This window comes from Chlorocebus sabaeus, chromosome 13 (genome assembly GCF_047675955.1).
Source record: "Chlorocebus sabaeus isolate Y175 chromosome 13, mChlSab1.0.hap1, whole genome shotgun sequence".
Taxonomy (NCBI): domain Eukaryota; kingdom Metazoa; phylum Chordata; class Mammalia; order Primates; family Cercopithecidae; genus Chlorocebus; species Chlorocebus sabaeus.
This window is the reverse complement of record NC_132916.1, coordinates 68,660,124-68,679,064: the sequence shown is the minus strand read 5'-3', so window position 1 is coordinate 68,679,064 and position 18,941 is coordinate 68,660,124. Positions and strand designations below refer to the sequence as shown.

At 38.3% G+C, this 18,941-nt stretch overlaps 1 protein-coding gene across 27 annotated transcripts in view; it reads left to right on the top strand.

Annotated features, from left to right (window-relative positions):
- The first annotated feature begins 267 nt into the window (after nt 1-267).
- The window catches only part of PLAGL1 (PLAG1 like zinc finger 1), a 66,577-nt gene continuing 47,903 nt past the window's right edge, over nt 268-18,941 (top strand). For 23 of the 27 annotated variants that reach the window (XM_008006777.3, XM_038000778.2, XM_008006786.3 and 20 more), the window contains exon 1: nt 327-556. The gene's annotated coding sequence lies outside the window, so the exon portion shown is untranslated. Of the gene's footprint in view, nt 557-3,801; nt 3,858-18,941 lie in introns of those variants that run through there. The other 4 variants (XM_038000766.2, XM_038000768.2, XM_073022543.1 and 1 more) reach the window with 3 other exon arrangements.

Sequence of the window (18,941 nt, the reverse complement as noted above, 5' to 3'; positions counted from 1 at the left end):
GACTTGAGCTAGCAGGCCCCACTGCGGACTCCGGGCCGGCTCGGGTCTACCTGCGCCAGCGCTGTACCTGGGCGACCTTGGCTTTGCCCCCACCAGTGACCCGGCCCGCCGGTCGTGTGGGTGCTGCTCCGCTCCCCCCGCCTCGGCCGCCGACCCCCAGCTCCCCGGCGGGGCCTCCTCCTGCCACGTGACGCCCCCGCCAGGGGCCCCAGCGCCCTCCTCGCTGCCGTGCCGTTCCGGCTCCCGAGCCCCGCCTGCGCGCGGCCTCCTCGGCTCAGCCATCCTCTTGGCTGCCGCGGGCGGCAAAGCCCACGGCATCTGCCATTTGTCATTCAGCCCGTCGGTACCGCCCCGAGCCTTGATTTAGACACGGCTGGGGCGTGCTCTGGCCTCACTCTCCGGGCGGGTGCTGGACGGACGGACGGGGCAGCAGCACTCACAGCCCAGCTGCGCGGGGCCTTGGCGCGCGGGGTGCTTCCCCCGGTCGCCGTCATGGCCGCAGAGGTGGCACGCCCCAGCAGCCTCGCCTGAGCTCCAGGGGTCGTTGCCCCGCAGGGTAGGTGTCTGGGTACTCGCGGCCGCGGCGGGCGGGCTGGGGGCAGCTGTGGCAGTGCATTGCCGCGCTGCGAGGACGGCGCTGGGTTCGCGGCCGCAAGGAGGGTGTGCCTTTGCCGCGCCGCCTACGTGCAGGTCCGGGCTCCACGGGCCCGGGTGCGGGACCCCGCAGATCGTCACCCGCAACCCAGGCCGCCCCACCGCGAGTGCCGCCAGCCCCCCGGACGCCGCTGCCAGAGGCGTTCGCGCCTATCTGGTATGCGGTCCATAGACCCGATTCTTACAGCCTGGCGCTCTAACCTCGCCAACGGGCCAGGAAAAAAACAGAACAAGGAAAAGAAGAAAAAGTCTGTTGAAAGTAATAATGGAACTAGACAGTAACTGTTTGTGCTTTAGTCTCTTATGGAAAATATGATTATTTTGATGCTTTAGTATTACAGACTGTATCAGACATACTCTTAAAAGTATTTTAAAACGTGGGGTCCTAAAAATTTCCTAGATCGGGACAGCTGATAATGCAACTTCGGTTAGTCTCCGCATCCAACTTTCAGGGCGGAGTGGGGATTTCTACCTTTTACTGAATATACTCCTGTAATTTTGAATATTTTTTCTCATCAAATGTGTTACTTTCATGTTTTAGGAAACCAATAAAAATCAAAAATAGAAACACCCAGCTTAGGTCCTCCTTCTTCCAGGAATCCTCCTCTAACCCCTCCCTCCCAGGCAGGATCGGAGGCCCCTCCCGGGTGCTTTCTGGGGCCTCACTGAGGTCCTGGTCCCCTAAGCGCTCCCCCGCAGCCCCTCCGCATATTAACCCATGGGTCGCGCTGGGCCCAGAGATTGCTTACTTAGCACATGGTAAGTGATTAATACTGTTTAATGACCGAGGAAAAAGATAAAATGTTCTCTGATGTTTCACGCTTTTCGCTCTGAAGTTAAATAGTGGTAAATTTATATGCGCTTAGATAAGAACGTTTAACAGTTAAGGATCTGGAAAAGTTGACGACGTCTGATGTCCGTGTTTCCTGATCCAGCAGTTGCACGCCTGGGTATTCATCCTTAACAACAATGTTTTTCAGAATTTGAAGTCCATTTTAGTGGGTCGTAAAGTCATTTAAGTGGATGATCAGAATTTGTAAAACACAGAGAATAGAACGTCAGTGTCTCTCAGGTCATAGAGGTGTTGGCTTTATGAATCTCTCCTCCTCTCCTCAGTTTCATACATACACAAATGTGTGTCATGATGTAAAACGTCATTCCTTAGTATGAGTCATGGACAAAAAAGTTTGAAAGCCACTGCCCTAGATAAATTTTAATACATGTCCACAAGCAGATGTGTACAAGAAGGTTGACTGTAATAGCAGAAAACTGGAAGCCACTTTCATGCCCACCTGAAGGAGAAAGATAAATTATACACCAGTCATAAAAAGGGCACACTGTACAGTGGCCAATGAAATATTTTTGTGTTTCAACACAAATACCTTTCAGTGTTGAACCAAAAAAAAAAAAAAAAAAAGTTGCCAGAGAATGTTGTGTGATATCATCTATGTGAAATTCAGAACCTGATGGAGCAAAGCTATTGTTTAGGGATGCATATATAGGCATTAAAAGTAGTAAAGAAAAAAGGTCAAGCTAATGGTCACCTCCCGGTGGGGAGGAGAGGGTCTGGGGTTCAGAGATGTTGGAAATGCTTTATCGCCTGACCTGTGCAACGGTTACATGGGTGTTTGCTTTGTAACTCTTTGTTAAAAAATACACACTAGGTTTGAATGTCACATTTCTCCCCAAATATATTAAAATATGGGTGTCACAAACTGAAGAAGCGTGAGTCTAGGGCTCTACGTCTGTTATTGTTATTGCCTGGCTTCTTTTTAGAAAAAAAAAAAATCTTGCTTAGGGAAGAGTACCTAGGGAACTTATCAATAATGTTTTATTTCATAAATTCCACGGTGGACATATCAGTATTTATTAAATTATTCTTTATTCTTATAACTTAATTTATAATATTTCAAAAAACCTTTAGGAGAAAATATCATTTGGGGTGTTTGCTTTCCCAAAAGTCACATTTACATATTTCATACACAACTGGAATATTTTATGCAGTAATTTTAGCTAAAATCAAATTTTGTTATGAAAAATGAAAACTAAAAAGTGTATAAAAATCACAGAACTTTACAGACTTTCAGGGTTTTAAAATGCTAACATGTTGTATTTACCGCAATAATTTCTGTTCCTCAGTTCTTTTAGGCCACATTTTTAGTGCTCAGTAGCCACATATTACTTTTATATTTTATTATGTGATATATTTTACATTATAATATATTATAGAACAGAATATTCCCATCATTGCAGAAATTTCTCTTGGAAAACATTCTGGATACAAATATTTGTTATATACTTGGAGATATTAAACTTAGACATTAATCTGTATGCTTTTTGTCTTAAGATACTCTACTATTAATGAAATGTATTCTGAATATTTTTCTAAGAATTAAGTTTGTGTTTTGTCCACATTTTGTTCTTTAATTTACCTGAAACATGTATATGTTCAGATGTATATATTTTATGTTATGAGATCAAGCTTAATTCATTTTCAGATTCCCATGTGAAAAGGTAATTGTTCCAATATCAGTGATTAGCAGTGCCGCTGCTGTCACATACAGTACCCAGATATGCTTGGGCTTATTTCCAGGCTGTTAATCCTGGTTTGTTTATTTGTCATCTGAAAATATTGCTGATTTTCATTTACTGTTGTTTTCTATGTGTATATTGTTCAGTTCTAAGAATTAAAAATTTTTTCATTGTGATATTTTTTCTTCCCCTAACAGATTTGTAGAAAGTAGTCTAGTTCCAATGTGGAGGGTTTTGTGAGTTATCCTTTTGTTACTGATTTCTAATTTGCCCTATAGTCAGCATACATGTCAAGGCCACTAATTCTTTGAAATTCGAGAATTGCTTTATGGTTTTCACTGCTCCTTGTATCATCAAGAATAATTCGTAGTAACAGACTTTTGAGGCAAGGTATTTAGGTGTGTGTATATACATAATGTATATACATACATACTTTATATATAGATTATATGTATATCTCACTGTAGAATTTATATAAAAATTAAATATATTTGTAAAAATTTATATACATAAATAAAATCTCCTGTCTCTAAGGTTTATGTTTCATCAATTCAGGAAAATTTTGTCTTTTATCTCTTTATTTTCACCTGTTTTTAATCCTATTCTTTCCTTTAGGAGCTATGATTAGACTTCTGTTAGACTTCCTCACTCTGTCACCCACATCTTTTAAGGTACATTTAATGTATTTAATATATTTTTTATCCATGTTGAATTCTACATACATTTTTTAGTTCTATAATTTATGTACAACAAAAAAAGTGTGTAGCTTGATGAAATTTACGTATGTGTATACCTTTGTGATTACTACCCAGATAAACATATAAAACATTTTCATTCCTTCTGCCCCTTCCTATCAATGGAGCCACTCACTTCCCCCAGTCAACTACTGTCCTGATTTCTGTGATCATGGATTATTTTCAAGTGTTTTTTAAAACTTCATATAAATGGAGTCATAGAGTTTATTCTTTTGTTCACATTGTATTCATCCATGTTGCAGGTATAAGTATTTTTGTTTGTTTTTTATTTTTGCTTTATATCAAGGGTTGGCAAACTGTGGCCTGTGGGCCAATTCCAACCCACTGCATATTTTTGTTTATAAAATTTTATTGGGCTGTTTTCCATGGCTCCTGTCTACAATCCCAGCCACTCAAGAGGCTGAGGCAGGAGAATCTCTTGAGCTCAAGGGTTTGAGCTTACAATGAACTGTGATCATGCCACTGCACTGCAGCCTGGGTGACAGTGAGATGACCCCATCTTAAAACAAAAAATTTACTGGAACATAGTTATGCCCATTTGGCAGAGTTGAGTAGTTATTACAGAGGCCATATAGCCCACAAAGTCTAAACTATTTACCAAGTGACCATTTACAGAAAAAATTTATTGACCCCTCTTCTATGGTATTACATTATGTGGATCTATAATATAAGCAATTTACTTATCCATTTTCCTGTTAGGCCATTAAGAATTAAATTGTGAAGAATGTTCTTCCAACTTCCATTGGTAGACATACATCTCTCAGCTATATACCAAGGAGTTGAATTGATGGTCTTTGGTAGGTTGGTTGCATTTCCATAAACACTAATAATGTTGAACATCTTAAAATATCTTAATCAGCCATTTAGATTTCCTTTGTGACCTGCCTATTGAAATATTTTGCCCATTTAAAAAAAAAATAGGTTATCTTTTTGTTAATGATTTTTAGTTCCTAATATAATCTGGATAGGGAATCTTTGTTGGGTACATGTTTGCAAGTATTTCCTACCCTGAAGTTTGCCTGTTTATTCTCTTAATACTACCTTTTGATGAGCAGAATTATTCCTTTGAAGGTTGGTTTATCAGGATTTGGGAGTGGGTAAAAAGGGGAAGGGAGTGGAAGTTAGTGCTTTTTTGCATCATGCCTGTAAAATTTTCTTCCTACCCTCAAATTTGCCCACTCTCAAGGTTTTGAAGACATTTGCCTTTGTTTTCCTCCAGAAACTTTACAGTTTTAGCTGTTGGGTCTGTGATTATCACCAGTTGATTTTTTGTGTATGGTGTGAGGTAGGGATCAAGATTTCTTTTTTTTTTAGACGGAGTCTCACTCTGTTACCCAGGCTGGAGTGCAGTGGTGTGATCTCGGCTCACTGCAAGCTCCACCTCTCAGGTTCACGCCATTCTCCTGCCTCAGCCTCCTGAGTAGCTGGGACTACAGGCGCCCACATTAACCATGCCCGACTAATTTTTTGTATGTTTAGTAGAGACAGGGTTTCACCATGTGAGCCAGGATGGTCTCAATCTCCTGACCTCGTGATCCTCCCGCCTCGGCCTCCCAAAGTGCTGGGATTACAGGAGTGAGCTACCATGCCCAGCCTCAAGATTTATTTTCTGTATGGACATTCATCTACTCTACACATTTACTGAAAAAAACAGTACCTTTCTTTTCCCATTGAATTGCATGGAGACTTTGTTGATAAATGAATGGTCATATATTTGGGTCTGTTTCTGGACTCTATTCTGTTCCACTTGGACTAATTATCCATTCTTGCATCAGTACCATACTTTTTTAATTACTGTAGTTTATGGTAAGTCTTGATATGGTATTGTAAACCGTCCAGTTTTGTTCTTTTAAACAAATGTTTTGATTATTTAAGTGCTTTATATTTCCATATAAATTTTCAAATGTGCTTGTCAATGTCCATTAATTAAAAAAAAAAAAAGGTCTACCAGATTTTTGACTGGGATTGCATTGACTCTACAGAGCAACTTTGGGAAAGTGAACATTTTAACAGAATTGAGTCTTTCCCTTCATTGAATAAATTCTTCTACAGTTACTTTCAACATGTTCTGTATATTCGGTGTAGAGGACTTACACATTATTCAATTTATTTCTAGACATTTAATGATTTTTGATGCTGTTGCAGGTGGTGGCGTTTCCCCACCGCCCCTCCCTCCCCCCGTTTTATTTTCCAAACATCTTGCCTCGTGTATGGAAACAAAATTTATTTTTATATATTGATCTTGTATTTTGTACCCTTGCTAAATTCACTTGTAGTTCTGGTAGTATGCAGATTTTTTTTTTTTTTTTTTTTTTTTTTCAATGTGCTGTCATGCCATCTGGAAAAAAAAAATGGTTTAAATATGCCTTTACAATTCTATTATCTTTTTCTCCTTTTCTTGCCTTATTGCACTGGCTGGGACCTCTAGAACAGTCTTTAACAGAAGCATTAACAATATATAGCCTTGCTTTTTCCTCATCTTAAGGGGAGAATGCCTCTACATTTCACGATTAAGGGTGATGTTTACTGTACTTTTTTTTGGTAGATGTTCTTTACCCGATTGAGGAAATTTTCTTCTGTTTCTAGTTCACTAAGAATTGCTTTCACAAATGAGTATTGAATTTTCAAATTCATTTTATTCTGAAATAATTTTAAATTTACAAGAATTGCAAAGATAGTGCAGTGTTTTTGTATACCCTTCACCAACTTCCTCTCATGTTAACATCTTACATAACCCTTGTAAAGTACCAAAGTTAAGAAATTAACATTGGCACAATAGTATTAATGAAACTGTACACTTTATTCAGATTACCGCTGTTTTCCCTCTAATATTCTTTTTTTAAATTTCAGGATCCAACCCATATACCACATGGTGTTTAGTTTTCATGTCTCCCTCGTTTACTCCAATCTGTGACAGTTTCTCAGTCTTTGATATCTTGTCACTTTTGAAGAGTACTGGTATGTGTTTTGTAAAATGCATCTCAATTTGGATTTATCCGATGTTTTCTGACAATTAGACTTAGGTTATGGATTTTGAGAGAAGAATATTGCAGAGCTGTTGTGCCCTTCTCATTGTATCACATATGGCAGCATATGATAATCACATCGACTGATGATAACTTTGATCACATGGCCAGATGGTGTCTGGCAAGGTTTCTTATTGTAATATTCCTTTTTCCCCCTTTCCATAGTCTATTTGTTAGGAGAAAGTCCACAGTCAAGGGAAGGAAAGGTATCAAATAATTTGTGGACATATGTTAAAACCACCACAGTGATTAATAAATATTTTGAGGTAGTACAAATATTCTATTTCTCTTTAAAATTTTGTCCAATAATTTTAGTGTTCAGTGGATCTTGCCTGCAACAATTATTATTGTGGTATTCTAATGGTGATTTTCCATTTTCTTCCTTTTTTCACATTTATTAATAGGAATTCTTCTCTAAGAAAGATTGGTCCCTTTTCTCCCATTGATTTATTATTCAGTCAGTTATTTATGTCCATGTATATTGATGGATATTTATTTTAGTCTTGGAGCTACTATCTAATATCATTTTTATATTGCTTAAATTGTTCCAGCTTTGGCATTGGGGTTTTTTCAGGTTGGCTCTTTTGTCCTTTTGAAATGTCGCCATTAAAAATTTTTATTTTTATTTTTTATCATTTCCTTACTGTCTGGCACTATGAGATGCTCCAGGCTCATTTAGTATTTTCCCTTCCCCAACCTTAGAATCAGCCATTTCTCCAAAATGTCTTGATTCCTTTTACTGGAGGATGGTATTAGAAACCAAGATCTGTGTGCTATGTGTCCTTGCTGCTACTGAGATGTTACTGTTTCTTGGCCCTCTGTGGACAGAGCTAGGAGTTATTTGTACGTATACTCAATTTTTAATTTTGTCAAAATCTTTTTCTGCATGTATTGAGATTATGACTTTTCGTAGTTTGATGACATGAAGAATTACAAATATCTGACATTTTAAAGGATGTTTTTCCAGTATTCCTTAGAACTTTGCAAGTATTAAAAGGTTTGTTTTAGAATGTCTAGCTCTCCATATTGCCTGAACAAATCTTCCTAAGATAACTCTCATGATTTTGATATGTCATAGGGGAGAAACCTTCTTTTGTTTTTCTGCTGAATTGTTTGGCTATTTTGGACCTTTCTCATTCCATATGAGTTTTAGTACCTGTTTATGAAGTTTCTTGAAAAGTCCTATTGGGATTTTTATAGAAATGGCTTTGAATTTATAGATCAATATGAGAAGAATGGGCATATTTGCAATATTCAGTTTTTTCATTTGTCATGTCCTTTTTGTGTCCTTCAATGATATGATATAAACAAAGGACTTGTACATTTTTTTTACATTTATTTCTAAATCCTGATGATTTTTGTTGCTACTATGAATAGGTTCTCTTAGTTTTCTATTTTCTAACCAGCTAGTTATTACTTCATAAATAATATTATATTTCCATTTACATAAATACATAATTTGCAAGAAATGATTTTTTTCTTTTCCTTCTGATCTTCATATCTCTTATTCTTTTGTTTTTGTCTAATTTCACTGGCTAGGACCCCCAGTGCAATGAAGAATAGTGGTACTGATCATGAACATTCTTATTTTGTTCCTGACTTACATGAGAATACTTCTGTAGCACTGAAGCTTAGTGTGATGTTGCTGGATATTTAAAGTTCTCTTCTTCTAGTTCTCTAAGAGTTTTGTATCGTGAATCATATTGGATTTATTAAGTGTTTTTTTCTGAATCTATTGGACTGTGAAGCCAGATTGCTTGCATTCAATTCCTACTTCTGCTGCTCTGCTGCCATGTAGTGTAACCTTGGGCAGTTACTTCTCTGTATCTCAATTTTCTCATCTTTAAATTTAGGTAAAACTGTCTACCATATAAGGTTGTTGAGAGGATTAAATGAGTTAATACATAAAATAGGGTAAGAATTGTGCTTATCCCTAGGAAGTACTCATTTTTTTCCTTCATTTCTTAGTGTTAGGTTATTTTAATTTAAATTATTGTAATAAGCAAATTAATTACTAAATCATCTTGCACTCTTAAGTAACCTTACACATATTTGTTTACATAATTTGGATTTAATTTACTGTTTTAATTTTTTCATGTAATATTCATGAGTCATAAAGTAATTGTTCTTTTGCTATAGCAAAGGACATAAAGAATGATGGATTCCTAGAACAACATTACACAAGGGCTTAGCAACTGAGGTGGCAACATTCTTAACTTTCTGGAGCGATTTATATCTGAGTCTTTTGATAAGCTGGAGATAGAGATAGCTCTTGCATGAGCAAATTCAGAACTTGGCATATATTTTGGAAAATCATCACTAAACAAAAAGGAAAAGTGATTCTAGCTTTTCTATGTGTTTCACATTACATCATTAATACATTGTATTATTTGCATATGGAGATTTCCATATTTGGAATATTTGGAAAGATTCATTCACCACTGATGTACTGAGCACTTCCTTTGTGCCAGGCAATGTGTTTTGTTGGCTTGGGGGCATATCTTTGCTCTTGAGGAACTTAGGGGTCAATTAGGATCAATCTTGAAGTTGAAGGCAGGCCTATTTGTATCATTCAGGGAAACTCAATGATCATTTTTTTTAATTAATAAAATTGAACTTTCTCTTCCATTTGCATTCTGAAACACAGGAAAAAAAATTGAACTTTCTAATATCTTTCCTTCCTGTTTCTTTCACTCCCCTCAGCACCTTGGTTTAGGCCCTTGTCACCCTATGCTATTTTTCCCCGTATTGACTTCTTCCCTTCCTATCATGTGTAATGACCACTGGGGTCAGTTCCCTGAAAAAAGTCCTTTAGTGGCATCCCAATACTTGCAAGGTTCTTGCTTCTTAGCATGACAATGGTCCTTTTTTGCCTGTTCCTAACTTACTTTGCTGGCCTTCTTCTCTGATTTCTCAGAACTAATCCAGTGATACAAGTGGTCCTAACCACTTATCAGCCCCTAAAGGATTCACTCTCCTGCTTTTGCAGCTGTGTTCTTATTTGTGCCATTTCCTCTGCCTTAAATGTTTTCTTCCCAACTAATTTTCAACCATTTTTTTTCAAGCTCTGTTCAGAGAATACTCACTCCACAACCCTACTAGCTACATAGAAACCCTATAATTTATAATCTATAGCCCATGTTAAATTCTTACCTTTCGTCACCAATCTTTATATCTAAATTTCCAGATGGTCAGGTTCTTAGATAGGGTTCAAGTGGCTGACATGATACTTTGCATACAAAGAGCTATTGCCAAATAGCTACCACTACTAAGTACCTACTATAATTGTGCTACAATTTTGCAAAGTAAGTATTATTATCTCTCTTAAATTGTGAAGAAACTTAGTATCAAAGAGATTAGGAAACTTGCCTAACACCATATAGTTAGTAAGTGGCAAAACAGGTTTGTCTGAATCAGGGATCTTGCTCTTTCTTCTATGCCATACTGCCTTTGTGTTAAAAATGAAGAAATAGTTAAAATCATGAACAGAAGCATTTATGGTAAAACACACACTGAAAATGACATATACAATGAAAACTTTGCTTTCATTGCCATTATACTATAGAATCTTCACTTTGGTGACCATGATGGTTGCTATGGACTAACTGGTGTACTCCTACTGTCTTTGGAATTTCCTTCTAAGTTTTTGTTGATACTAATGAATTTGGTTTGAATATTCTAATTTTGGCTTATTTGGGGGTAAGAAAAAAAGTAAAGTTTAGTCACACTTTGCTTGGTGTTTGTTTTATTTTAAGTAGAAAATTTTACATTTGCCTAATAACCTTTGCTGGGCAATGGATAAGGTAGAGTCTACTTATCTTTCATATAAGCAGACATAAGAGTCTACTTATCTTTCATAAAGTACTTTTTCTCTGCTTCTGTTGAGGCATGAAATACTTGGGGAAGAAAAACATATGAAGTCTGCCATTCTTAAGTATATAGCTTGATGAGTTTATATATATATACACACACACATACACATCCACACACCTGTGTAATCACAACCAAGAGCAAGATAGACAATATTACATCCATCGAGGAGAAAATTCTCTCATCTACCTCCTGGCCAACACCTCCCCTGTGGATCACACTCTTCTGATGTCCAACACTGTAGATTAGTTTTGTCTATTCCTTCCCCTCCTCCCCCGACCCCGAGATGGTATCTCACTCTGCCACCCAGGATAGAGTGTGGTTGCATGATGACAGAATGACAGTTCACAGCAGCCTCAACCTCCCAGGCTCAAGCGATCCTCCCACCTGAGCCTCCCCGTTTTGTCTATTATTGAATTTTAAGTATAACCAAATAAGTGTACTTTTTTGTGTCTGGCTTTAATTCGGCATAAATTTTTGAGAGTTATCTGTGCTGATGTATCTATCAATAGGTGGTTCTTTTTGTATTTTTTCTGAGTAGGAATCCATTACCACGATTTGTTTATCCATTCTGTTAATAGCTATGTGGGTGTGTTCTAGTTTGGGTTCTTACAAATAGACCTGCTGTGAATACTCATTCACAAGTCTTTTGGTGGACATTTGCAGTATTTCACCAAGGAACAAATCTGAAACTAGAATTGTTAGGCCACAGGGGAGCCAAACAGTTTACAAAACTGAATGCATATGTGTACACTTTTGCTAGCAATAGAGTTGTAGTTGTAATGTGCATTTTCATCAGCACCTGATATTGTTAGTCTTTTTCACTTTAAGCCCTCTGGTGGGTTTGAGGTGATATCTCATGGCTTCATGGTCTCATGGTTTTCATGTGCATTTCCTTGATGATTTCGTGACTTTTCTGTTTATCTTTTAATGCTGTCTTATGGTGTTTTAATGAAATCCAGTTTATCGGTTTTTTAATAGTTTGTTTTTTGTCCTATTTAAGAAATCTTTTTCTATCCCTCAATCAAGAAGATACCCTTTTTTTTTTTTTTTACATTTATATCTGTGACCCATTCCATCAACTATCTCAAATTAATTTCTGTATGATGTGAGATAAGGGTCAAGGTTAATTTTTTTCAGGATCGAAATTTAATTGCTCTGGAATCTTTTGAGGAATTTTTCTTTCCCTCCATTGAATTGCATGGTACCCTTGTTGAAAATCAAATGCCTGAGTATGTGCATCTGTTTCTGAACTCTAAGGTCTGTGTCCTTGTTCTGTTTGTCTACCTCATGATCGAAGATGGCTAGCCAAGTTCTAGCTATGATGTCTGTATTTCAGTCAGCAAAAAAAAAAAAAAAAAAAAGGAATACATAAGACTCTGCTCCTGCTTCAGGACAATAACCAGAATTTGCACATGACATTTGTGCCTATATTGTGTCAGTAACGTGACAACCTTTATCTTCAAGGGACATTGAGAAATGTTTTTATTCTGGGGAGTCATGTGCCCATATAAAACTCAGAGATTATATTACAAAGAAAGAAGGGAAGAATGAATATCAGAGAAAATTGGCAGTCTTTGCCATACTTTCTGTTTACGAGCACTTTGTAGGTGCTTAATAAACATCCATTTGATTCAATTTCATCTACTTCTCATTGAAGCCTTCTTGGTCAACTTTTGCTTGTAATCATGCATGCAGACATTGCAGCTCTGTGATAGGACTCTCCCAGATCCACCTAATAAGAAGTGTGCCCTAATAAGAAGTGTGCCCACCTAATAATAAGTAGTAATGGGGTCAGCTACTTCCTAGTGAGAGGAATGTCCAGACCTTGTTAAAGTTCTCTCAAATCACCCAGTGTTTCTTCTTTATGTGTCACTATTGTGATCATAGCAGTTCGGAGAAAATGAGACCCTAAATCAAGAAAATTTAAAGGACAATGTGGCTCAGCAGGTCTCAAAATAGAGTGAACGATGGTGGGAGGGTGACCAGGTTAAACAGTTTTTGGTTTTGGTTAACTCCTGACCATCCTTTATCCTTGATATTTTTGGAAAAAAGATTAGAGGTCTAGATTTCAGTTCTTCTCTTTGCTTTAATTTTATGGCTGGCCACCATTAATATAGCCAGTAATGTAGGTATTTTATGGAAATACTTATTATTACTCGGCTTTGAAACAAGAGCCTCTGTTTTATAATTAAGATTTGAGCCCATCAAGTGTTAAATTTTCTTTTCTCTTTCATCCCTGGAAAATATATTATGAAATTTATAGAAAGGGTGATCTTTCTTCCTTTAGTCTTCAGGCAAAAGAAATCCTTATATTTCAGATTTGAAATATTTTATATAAGTATATATATCATAACAGTGTTTGAATTTTAAGTGGTATGGGTATCTTATGACAGTATAGCTTTTAAAGATATTTAACTTAGAAAACATTCATAAATTTATTCAACAAATATTTATAGGAGGTAAACATAATTTCAAACTTTGACCAAAGTGGTTCACACATAAATACAAAGTACAGAAATATGTTTAAATTATGTAGTTTAGAGTCATGTTTCCTTGGCTTAATTTACTCCTCAAATTATTTTAACATTTATCCCCTTTCCCAAAGCAAAGCAAAAACAAAAACAAAAAACAAAAAAAAAAAAACAAAAACCGTAACAACAAAAAAGCAAAAGCCAAAAATTATGCATCATTTATTGAATGATATGAAAAGGTAGCTCGATACATGCATACAAATATCTGTATAATACTGAAATTGAAGTTTTTTGTTAATCAACTTTAAGGATAAATTGAAAGGGGCCCTGCTTTACTGTGAGTATTTTCTGTGTTGACCACTTGTTGTGAATCATTTTATTTAATTGTTCCAACAACCTGAGAATAGATAGTTTTATCTCCTTTGTACAAATAAGAAAATTTTGGCCAAGAAAGAATGAAGCCTTTCCCAATATCAAACAGTTAATAAGTAATACAGCAAGCATCTGACCCCTGATCACTTGGATTCTGAGCACAGGAGGCCTGTTCTTTTGCAATGGTTCTATCTTATTGTTTCTTAATTGTTCCCATTAGATGGTGACAAGATAAGGGCATCACTTTGAGAGATGTGACATAGTCCAATTACCTCCATGAGGACAGAAAATCTGAAATTAATGCAAATTTGCTATGAGCAAACACATCAGAAACTGACATGTATTATAATGAGACTTTATAATGAGAATTTTAATTGGATTAGAGCCCCACTCTTAAGGCATCATTTAACCTTAATTACCTCCCTGATGGTCCTATCTCCAAATACAGTCACATTAGGGGTTGGGTTTTCAACATTTGAATTTTGAGGACACATTTGAATCTGGAACAGTGGATTTTCCAGAAACGCAAGCAGGAATAAAATGTTGGGGCCGAATATGAGCTGCTCCAGTGGTCACACTGCTGTCTCTCATCATTTTCCACATATTTTTTTTTTTGTGAATAATAGTGGTAGTTATAATGTCATTAGTTTCATTTCATTCCTACTTGAGGTTTCAAGAGCTAGTGTGAAGTAGGGCTGCCTTGTTAAATCTGTCTGCACTTCTGTGGAGTGTAAAATCAGTGTCATACGCTTTAATGGTAATACCTTGTCACATTCAGAGATGTTTAAAACTGCAATCTAGAAAATTGCTTTTAAACAGTGGGGGAAAGATGTTCATATTCTCAGAGGACACGATGTGGAACATGTGGACATCCCATGCCCTGTGAGGTTTTAAAATTTACAATATATAGGAAAAGTCCTCATTTTTCTGATACCTTTCTGAGATTATCAAAATAATACAGATCCAAACCTAGTCTTTCCCACATTGTAAGTTATAAATTTCACCAGTATACTTTAAGGAGTCCCTGGTCCATAACAATTTTGAAATCCTTCACCAGATTCCAGGAAGCCTGGGGAGTAAAATGCTTCTTGATTAGGCCCTGATTATGCCCTTCTTGTTCATCATTTTCAGAAGCACTGGCCCTGCCCACTAAAGAGTTCTTTTATTTTATTTATTTTTTTTCCTTAGCCACATATGAAGTGGACATTTGAGAATCTGCCCTAGTTGGGAACTGAGCAACTCTTTCTATCCACTTCCTACATATAGAGTGTTGGGGACCAAAGGATCATTTTAAGACTTCAGCTGATAGGCTTATTCTTTTTGGCAGCACAGTGCTCTACAAAATTTGGAAGGTTTCTTATCTGTTTGTCTCTAATCAATTCTGTGTGCTAGTAAACACAGCCCTAGAATTTTCTTTTGTCATGCATGAGTCCTGGCTCTCAGATTTGCTACACTGATTTGCATTCTCACTCCCATAGCTGTCTTTCTGGTCCTAAAGGAAGTTATCTTGGGACTGGCTGGCTTCTATTGGAAAGCTTTACTTTTAATCTGATCTATTCTCTCAGTCATTTTATCCACATGAAAGGATTTAATGGATATATTATCTATCCTTGAACTGAGACAAATTAGTTTTAAAAAAAGTTTTCCTGGGCTTATGATCTTCAAAGCCTTACTGTTAACTGTTAGTGTAGGGGTGGAGAAGAAGTTAGTTTTTGTAGTTGCAAAATCTGAAATGTCTGCTGTCTCCTCATTCCCTTTCACTTCCTGGAAACCGGATAGTTCTTTTCTAAGCTCAGCTCTTTCTTGAAATACTTTGTCAAATGAAGCCAATAATAACCAATACACATTTCCATTGTGTGTGTGTGTGTGTGTGTGTTTTGTTTGTTTTTTGAGACAGAATCTAGCTCTGTCACCCAGGCTGGAGTGCAGTGGCGTGATCTTGGCTCACTGCAAACTCTGCCTCCTGGGTCCTAGCAATTCACCTGCCCCAGCCTCCTGAGTAGCTTGGATTACAGGTCCCCACCACCACACCCAGCTAATTTTTCTATTTTTAGTATAGACAGGGTTTCACTGTGATGGCCAGGCTGGTCTCGAACTCCTGACCTCATGATCCTCCCGCCTTGGCCTCCCAAAGTGCTGGGATTACAAGTGTGAGCCACCGCACCCAGCCATTTTCTGGTTTGTTGTTGTTGTTTGTTTGAGACAGAGTCTCACTCACTCTGTCACCCAGGCTGGAGTACAGTGGCAGGATCTTGGCTCACTGCAACCTCCACCTCCCAGCTTCAAGCGATTCTTCTGCCTCAGCTTCCCGAGTAGCTGGGATTACAGGCGCACACCACCACATCCAGCTAATTTTTGTATTTTTAGTAGTGATGAGGTTTCACCATGTTTGCCAGGCTGGTCTCTAACTCCTGACCTCAAGTGATCCACCTGCCTCGGCCTCCGAAGGTGCTGTGAGCCGCCTCATCCAACCATATTTCAATTGTTTTTTCTTACCTCTTCTCCTAGAGCTACAAGTAAATTTGGCAGGAGATCTGCCTCCTGAACTGACAGAGGCAAATGTTTTACTAGATATGTTGCCACTGTATAAAACACATCACTATCTTTCTGGCCCTTAAGATCAGTTTCCTCACGACTTGCTGACCACTAAACCAAGGTCATGTATTTTAGGATTTTGCTAAAACAACATCCTACTTCTGGTACCAATTTCTATGTAGTCAGGATAACTAACAAGCCATCCCCAAACCTCAGTGGCTTCATTCAAAAACAGTTTATTTTTTGCTTACAATAAACATCCACTGTGGATTTACAGAAGACTCTGCTTCACACAGGAAGACTCAAGCCTGTGAGTGTACCACCTTTGTCATTGTACACTTTCTGGAACACTTGGCTTTCTCAGCCTCTGGGGTTCAGAAAGAGAATGTTCAATAGTTTTCCCTCAGTAATCAACTTTGTATTAAAGTCTAGAACTAATCTCATGCCCCTCCTAACTATACGGGGGTAGAGTTCAAGTCAGAATATAAATAGAAACACTTTTACTATACATCTAAATATAAGTTGTAAATTATGCAGACCAACTAAGTTCAAAGCTAACCAACCAAGTCCAAAATATATCTTTCCTTGACGAATTTACTTCATATTTCCTGGAAAACCATGTTTGAATGTGGACTTCTTAGAGCCTGTACCTCTAGAACATGGCACTGGGGGGCAAACTGGCTACTAGTCCCCGGCCTGTCTTCCCTCCTCTTAATGTTCTGGGATCACTCTACCCGCTGTGTCCCCATCTCCTGCAAACAGCCACCCCTTGGCCACCCCCTGGGTCTAGGGGCTGCATGTAACAGGGGCACAGTCTGCCCTTAAAAACACAAATCTAGGAAAGAACCTGTGTAGTCCCTGGTTAGCAGACTTGAAGCTCTTTGGACAAGGAATTCCATGGTTCTAGGAACCAGGAGCATAGCCTAGGAGAAGGAATGTAGGCCTGGGTGGGCACCTTCCCCTTAGGCCTTTGGACTCCTCACAATAAAGGAAATGGTGAGGCTAGAGAAAGGCCAGAATGGAGCATAGATCCTAAGGCAGAGCTCCATTCGCCCGGGTTAAGGGCATTACTGAGCAAGTGCAATGTCTGAATACCTAGTAAACCAGACAGGTTATGGGATGAGCACATATCTCTGTTCCACACCTCATGCTCACCAATTTGGCTTCCATGGTAGAACTAGGGAGGGAAGATGCCCTAATCAGCAAAATTCAGTATCATGTCCCCCCAGTGCCATGTTCTAGAGGTACAGGCTCCAAGAAGTCCACATTCAAACATGGTTTTCCAGGAAATGTGAGGTAAATTGTTCAAGGAAAGATATATTTTGGACTTGGTTGGTTAGCTTTGTTGGTCTCCATAATTTATAACTTATAAATATTTAGATGTATGGTAAATTAAAATCCTCATTATAAAGTTCCATTTTTATATATAATTCCGATTCTGAGGTGTTTCCTCATAGCAAATTTGCATCAGTTCTAGGTTTTCCAACCTCATGGACATAATGGGACAATGTCACATCTGTCAAAGTGATGCCCCTATCTTGCCATCATCTAATGGAAACAACTAAGAAATAATGAAATGCTTATTATCTGTCTGATGTTGGGAAAGGTTTTATTCTTTCTCAGCCACAACTTTCTTATTTGTACAAAGGGGCTAAAGCCACCTATTCTCATGTGGTTGGAACAATTAAATAATTTACACCAAGTGGTCAACACAGAAAACACTCATAGGCAAAGCAAGGTCGTTTTTCTCAATTAAAAATAATGAAAAACAATGAGATATTCTAAGGAGTGTGTCTGATATATAATGCAGCGGCATGACATAAAGGAGGAAAGAGGGGTTGGGTCCCTGGAAGATGAAGTCTTTAATATCCTGAAAAGAGTGCTTTGGGGCAGCCCTGGGCTCTTGCATATTTTGAAGGCAAGGTATGTTTTTACTATCTCAACCTAGTAATCTCTCTTGAGCCTCAGTGTCCTGGTTTTTAAAATGAGGATAATAAGAATTGCTTTAATGACCTTGATAAGGATCTTTTGATACAGTGGTAGAGATAAGAGCCTGGGGAATGGGTTGGAAAGTGAGTGGGAGGTAAGGAAATGGGGATTATCTAAGTTTTCTGTTCTTTTCAGAAGTTTATCTGAGAAAAGGTGGGAGTATAGTGGGACCTGGAGGTGAATGACGGTTTTGTTCTTTAAAAATTGAGGAATATTGGCCGGGCACGGTGGCTCACACCTGTAATCCCAGCACTTTGGGAGGCCAAGGCGGGCAGATCCTGAGGTCAGGAGATCGAGACCATCCTGGCCAACATGTTGAAACCTCGTCTCTAATAAAAATACAAAAATTAGCTGGGCGTGATGGCACACACCTGTAGTCCCACCAACTTGGGAAGCTGAGGCAAGAGAATCGCTTGAACCCGGTAGGTGGAGGTTGCAGTGAGTTGAGATCACGCCACTGCACTCCAGCCTGGCAACAGAGTGAGACTCCGTCTCAAAAAATAAAACAATAAAACATTGGGACTATCAGAGCATAGTGTGTGTCGATGACAAGTATCTTTAGTAGAAAGGGAGAAGATAATGAGGAGAAATTTTGAATAGAGAGGTGGAGTTGGCCTCTGGTTCTAGGGAGGGTGCATCCTCCTGTGGATATAGGGAAGTGCGTTTAGAGATAGAAAGCAGAGATGCCCTATCCAACAGCTTTTGTTTTCTCACAGAAGCATGAAGTAGGGATG